Raw genomic sequence first — 6,276 nt, forward strand, 5'->3', positions numbered from 1 at the left:
TTACAAATGACATCAACTGCTGAACACTTGGTATCAATCAACCAACAACTTCATTACATTAAAGGGGAAAAAAAACTGAAAGAATTAATTGTATATAGACACAACACACAAGACAAGGCCGCTTCAGAACAGTAATTGGCAAGGCTCTGTTGTTTTAGGATTCTTATGTAGATTCAATTTCACCTGAAAGAAAAAAGTAGCATCTATAAGTAGTAGTAGTAGTAGTAGTAAAGATAATAATAATAATAATAATAATAACAATAATAATAATAATAATAATAATAATAATAATAATAATAATAATGACTGTAAAGTATGGAAATTAATATTGCAATGTAATATCAAAAGGTGATTTCACACCATCAACTCTTATCATTTAGTACAACTCTTATCATTTAGTACAACAAATCTATTATATTCAGTTGCAATCACCAGTAGCTGTTCTTTCCTCCATTTTGTTGTTGGCTGATTTTTCACAAGTCTGCTATGATATGCAGCACTATCCATGACAATAACGCATTGCCCTAATGTTCTCAGGTCAACAACTGTGTTTGCACCCACTTCTCAACTACAGGGCTATTCATAGCACTATGGTAGTCCTGACTTTTCTTTCAATTGCATGAAAAAATTAAATCAGCACCTGCAATAAAAATTATACCTGGGCATATAATTACGTCACATGAATTCACAGCATTTAAATAAAGAAAATAAAACATAACATAACATGACATGAGATCCTCTTTGGTGAAAGGCTTTCCCACGTTTTTATTTAGTCACCAATTTTTATATTTTTGTACCCTGATTTAAAAAATTACTCTTGCCAAATTTATGTAAAATATAAATCAATATAACTTACCGAGTATAAATCCACCTTTCGTTCCGGCATCTAATCTTCCACCCTCATTTGTTGGTCTATGAATAACACCATTCATGTCACTGGAAACTTCACCTGGTTTATTTCATGAATAAGTGGGTGATCATACTTAAAAAAACAGAGAGAGAAAAGCAATTCACATTGACACTCTAAGAGACACAAAAATTTTAAAGACAGGAAAACCGTTCAAGAATTTTATAACTAACCTCTAGTTATAATATGAAACTATTAATTGCAAAACATGTTGTTCCCACCTGAATTCATTACTAGTAGCCTATATTAATTGCAATTTCATATTCCACATAAGTGTTAATCTATTTGTTAGTAAAAAATTCAATCACTCAATGTCTTACAATACATTGAAATTTACCATTCATAAAAATCCAAGTCTCATCCAAGAATACTACGGGTTTAGGGTTCTCACGCTCCACATTTCTTATATATTCTCTTAAAAACGAATAACATCACTTTCTCATACATGTGTATAAGGATCCCCTTTGCTCCATAGAAATTTCATCTCTTTCAAAATTTTTTTCACCGATGATAAGGATACTCTAAATAAATATGTTTCATAATCATCATTCATATGTTCCAGAACTTTTGCTGCTGTTAGTACTTCCCCTGTAACAGTAAATGAAAATTATGCCATATTTTTATACATAGGCCTATGACTAATATCAGAATTACATTGCATAAATCAACACAATAATTCCTGTAACTTCCCTACCTTTATGTAACTTGTCATAAATAAATCTCGCAATTGCATCTTTCGTAAAATCATCAGCATCAGTCACTGGATATTTACGTAGTCTATGTTTTCCTGGTGTCACGAGTGGGGTCCCCTTGTGTGAATTTATCACTTTCGTGGCTGTAGTTAAGCCAAGCTGTAATAACAAACAATAACATAATACTTCTAAAAATTGTTATATCATAAAATTCATGCATAATACCAACATTTACAGCTATATGAATAGAAAATGATCAACATGTTAGGTTGGGTCTACGATAGGTTTAAGTAGGCTAATATTTAGGTAATTCTCCAGAAAAGCTACAGCAAAGAAGGCATAATTTTATTTTGTTTAATTGATTTCTGTGATATTTACATAGTGATGAACACGTGGTTTTAGTGCACAGCCACAAATACTTTCAGCACAAAAATCCTTTGACACTTACCTGTATATTCTAATGCATTGTTATAGTCCCTCCCTCAAACTTGTTACTAATTGCCAATATAACATGCGAGAGGTCCAGGACGAAGAGAAATGGTTAGTTTCCCAGTAGTGCGTCCTCGTCCTCTCGAGTGTTATATCTTAACAAGTACTTTGGGTGGGGTAGCTTTTCTGAAGAAACACCATATTTAATATTACTTAGACCAGTCATGAATAAATTATTCAGCCAGAGTCAACGTTCCTATGCTTTATAGAGTATGTTATATAGTTATTATATAAAACTGAATTATTTTTAAGCACCGTAACAGGCCAACATTCATGTAATATTTGCTGCAATATCAAGTTAATAATTACAATATGACTTGTAATTTCTTCGGCCGATGTGGCATGTAAATTGTGATCTGAACGGTTAATTTAATACCAAAAGAGAAAACTGGAAATTTACTTTCGTGCTGTTTGATTACTTGTTCGTCTAATTTGTAAATGTATTTAAGCTATCACCTACTGCAGTATTACAGTATCTTAAATGTATTTAGTTTGGCAATATGAAAATCACTGACTTGATTAAACATTAGGCCTAACCTAAAAATTTGTTTTGTTTGACCACAATCATGAAATTATTAGTGCAAACTCCTAAAACTGAATACCACTTTGAAATGTATGCTTAAGAATACTTACTCCTAATAATTGTCCTATTCTGGTCGTAATTGCTGTCTCCGTTAGCATAATTCCTTCTTCATTATCTTCTTTCTTCAACTCATTATACACGTGAACTACAGATTTCTGAAGCGTACTCTAAATGCCACACATTTTCTTCCTTGGAGGAGTCACTGCAACACTATTTCATTTTTTTGACATAGTAATAAAAATCTAAACACGAAAGAAATTCATTAAAATTTGAAATAATATTTCTATCCATTACCCACGTGCATTATCACGCCCAAGTATATTATATTCATTCGTACTTATCTGACTATTCTTGAATTATAACCACAACGTAACACATAAAATAACTATTATGTATTAATATTAATACTAATATTAATTAATTATTAATAAGTTCGAATTTCACTATCTTCCAGTAACCGGCTGAGAAATCTAGTACAATTTTAATTTCATGGAACTCCAGTACCGGCAAATATTGTCGATATTTGCCTCAGCTGCCAACATACCGGTTACAAAATCACTACCATTTATAGTATTTGTCAGTATCGAAATTCGAAACGAAGTTGGCAAAAGAAAATTCAACCTTCAAACTAGAAAATCACCATAATCCACTAGCATTTGTAGTAATGGGGGAAAAATGGTTAGGTTTCACCCTTAGGGTATCAAGTTACCTGGTCTTCCCTATAGTATTTGTCAGTATCGAAATTCGAAACGAAGTTGGCAAAAGAAAATTCAACCTTCAAACTAGAAAATCACCATAATCCACTAGCATTTGTAGTAATGGGGGAAAAATGGTTAGGTTTCACCCTTAGGGTATCAAGTTACCTGGTCTTCCCTATATGTTCCGACTCCCTCGGAACTGTTGCAAAAATGAACAGTAGGTCGGAACCTCCTGTTCCGAAATAACAGTGTTCCGACTCCGAGCTGCTCACTTGTCCAGCTGTTGCGGGCTCGCAGTACCGCGTTGCACAAGGTATGTTCCGACTCCGAGATTACAGTCGGAACGTCGGAGCTTGTTCCGATGAACCAACGACAGCTGCAGTTACACTGTACTTGAAACTCTCACGTGGTTGGAGGGGGGCGCATGGACATTGAAATCCTTGCGGTGGCGCGAACTTTAATATCAACATTTGTAAGACTGGCCAATCATCTGTAATGTTATAGTAAGTATTCAATAATCTGTAATATTGATTCCCGCTTTATGGTTTATTTCACCATTAGTTGACTAAGTCTGTTTTATAAACATTCTACAAAGTCATAAAGTACGCATACTATTATTAATTCATTGATCAGCTGATTCTATACAAAGGTTAAAGTCGTAAATGGTAATGAGTGGTTTAGTTACAATGTCTGTATGTCGTTTGTTGAGGTTAAGTCTGACAAGCACAAGTTTTTGTGCTATCTTCTCTGTTATCAAAGAACGACAAAAATGTTGTAGCATTATTTGTTGGAAACTACCCATATAAGTACTGATTTGGAGAGCGAGGTTTAATGCGAAGTTTAAATTACACTTTGGTAAAGATGCGATTCCAACATTTTACTAACCCACTGCGTGGTTTCCAGGTTTCAGTACTGCCAATATATATCTTTTTAATTTATGAAATTGTAATATTTATTATTATTATTATTATTACTATTATTATTATTATTATTATTATTATTATTATAACTGTGCATTAAGAAAAGTAAAATTAAAAATTAATGATTTGTTTTTATTATTATGTAATAGAGAGAACAGCAATTACATACCATATGTTTTAAATGTTATGTTATTTTTTTTTAGTTGGCTACCATGTCTTTATAACTTTATGTACGAAAACAAAGTGTTGTATTCTGTCCTTGTAGTCAACAGCTGTGTAATTACTAATATTAAGCTTTTGAGTTCTGTCCGCATGCACAGCAATTTTCCAAAATCGATTCGAATGTGCATTGCAGTGCCATCTATAGATAAGAATGTGTACTATGTCATGCCTATGAGTGCTCCAGTGTGAGCTGCATGGTGTTATTTGTCTATGGTGAAGAGGGAGGGTACTGTACCGTTCGTTTGAACGACTCAACGACTCCGACTCATCACCACTGGTGACTGTTATTTCGGAACTGTTATTTGGAACATAGTATTTTTTTGGAACCGGAACCGTCGGAACTGTTCCGGGAAAAGAACAACTTCGCCCATCACTACGGCCTGGTCTAGATCACGATGGCAGTGTGTCTGGAGCAGTCATATGTTTTGCAGTGTTGCCAACACACAAATTATATCCCTGTCAGTCAAACATCTGTAAATTCGTCAAAATTAAAGAAATACGAGACCCATTCAATAATTACAAATAAAAATAAATATTAACGCAGATTCCCTACTAATCTTGGTTTTGATAACAGAATAACAAAAATGAAGCTAATAATCAATTAAAAGAGTGGCTAATACATAACAGATTTAATCTAAACATCGACAAAACAGTTTTTATTAATTTTAATCGAAATAAAACGCATAAAAACTTGCAAATATATATTGACAATCAGAATATGAAAGAAGTTGAGTGCAAAATTCTTGGGAGTATGGATTGACTTGAATTTGTCGTGGACTCAACACGTAAGCTTTCTCTCTGGAAAACTATGCAAATTATGTTATGCTTTTAGAATTCTAACGAAAAGCATCTCTCTTCCAACTTTGAAAGTAGTCTACTATGCCCATGTACATTCCATTCTTTCATATGGTGTAATGCTTTGGGGCATGCCCTCTGAAGCAATAAAAAATATTTAAAGTTCAAAAGAAAATAATAAAAATAATAAAACAAGTTCCTATATGCACTCCAAGCAAAGAAATTTTTCAATAATTAAATATTTTACCACTCCCCTGCCTCTATATCCTAAAAACTGTCTGTTTTATACATAAGAATCTAAACTATTTTAAAAGGTACTCTGAAACTCACAACCATAACACAAGAACTGCCAACAATTTGCATATAAACTGTCATACTATTACCAAAAGTCTCCACAGTACTTCTCATACAGGTACTGTATCTTTTTATATAACAAGATACCTGGGAATATTAAACATTTAAATTATGAAGGTTTCAAAACCAGGGTAAAAACTATTCTGCTCCAGTCCATGCCGTTCAAAATCACTGATTTCTTGCATTAAAGCTATAAAGCAAAATACCTACCTTCATTACTGTTGCACATAATTTTTTTCACCAAACAATATTAATAATAATGTAGGACTATCTTGTTTTTACCTAATGTCTGTTAATTTATTTATTAAATGTCTTGTAAACGGAAAATGTATTATATATCTTGTTATTTATTTTGTCTTTTGGTAGTTTTACTATTCTTTGAAAACTTAAGAGTGTTAAAATTAAATTCATACTAGAAAATCTTATTTGTGTGTGTCTGTGTGTGTATTTTTTGCGTTTGTATCTAATGACGAACCTATAATCTGTAATAGATTGTACAGGAAAGGAATAAATACAATACAATACAACATGATAATAATTCAACCACATGAATGCCTCTAGTTCTACAGTTGATATGTTAGGTTGGTTTACGTTCTCCCCAAACATTAAACAATGT

At 32.6% G+C, this 6,276-nt stretch overlaps 1 long non-coding RNA gene across 2 annotated transcripts; it reads right to left on the reverse strand.

Moving 5' to 3' along the window:
• Window positions 1-3,855, reverse strand: LOC138691525 (uncharacterized). Of its 2 annotated transcripts, XR_011329898.1 has the most exons (6): window positions 2,722-3,855; window positions 1,602-1,758; window positions 1,245-1,495; window positions 857-982; window positions 433-640; window positions 1-183 (listed from the first exon to the last, which is right to left on the reverse strand). It is a non-coding gene; the product is annotated as an uncharacterized lncRNA (long non-coding RNA). The 2 variants fall into 2 exon arrangements; XR_011329897.1 differs by lacking the exon at window positions 2,722-3,855 and having other exon boundaries at window positions 2-183; window positions 1,602-1,942.
• Window positions 3,856-6,276: the final 2,421 nt, after the last annotated feature.

The sequence above is a fragment of the Periplaneta americana genome, chromosome 16 (assembly GCF_040183065.1).
Source record: "Periplaneta americana isolate PAMFEO1 chromosome 16, P.americana_PAMFEO1_priV1, whole genome shotgun sequence".
Classification (NCBI taxonomy): domain Eukaryota; kingdom Metazoa; phylum Arthropoda; class Insecta; order Blattodea; family Blattidae; genus Periplaneta; species Periplaneta americana.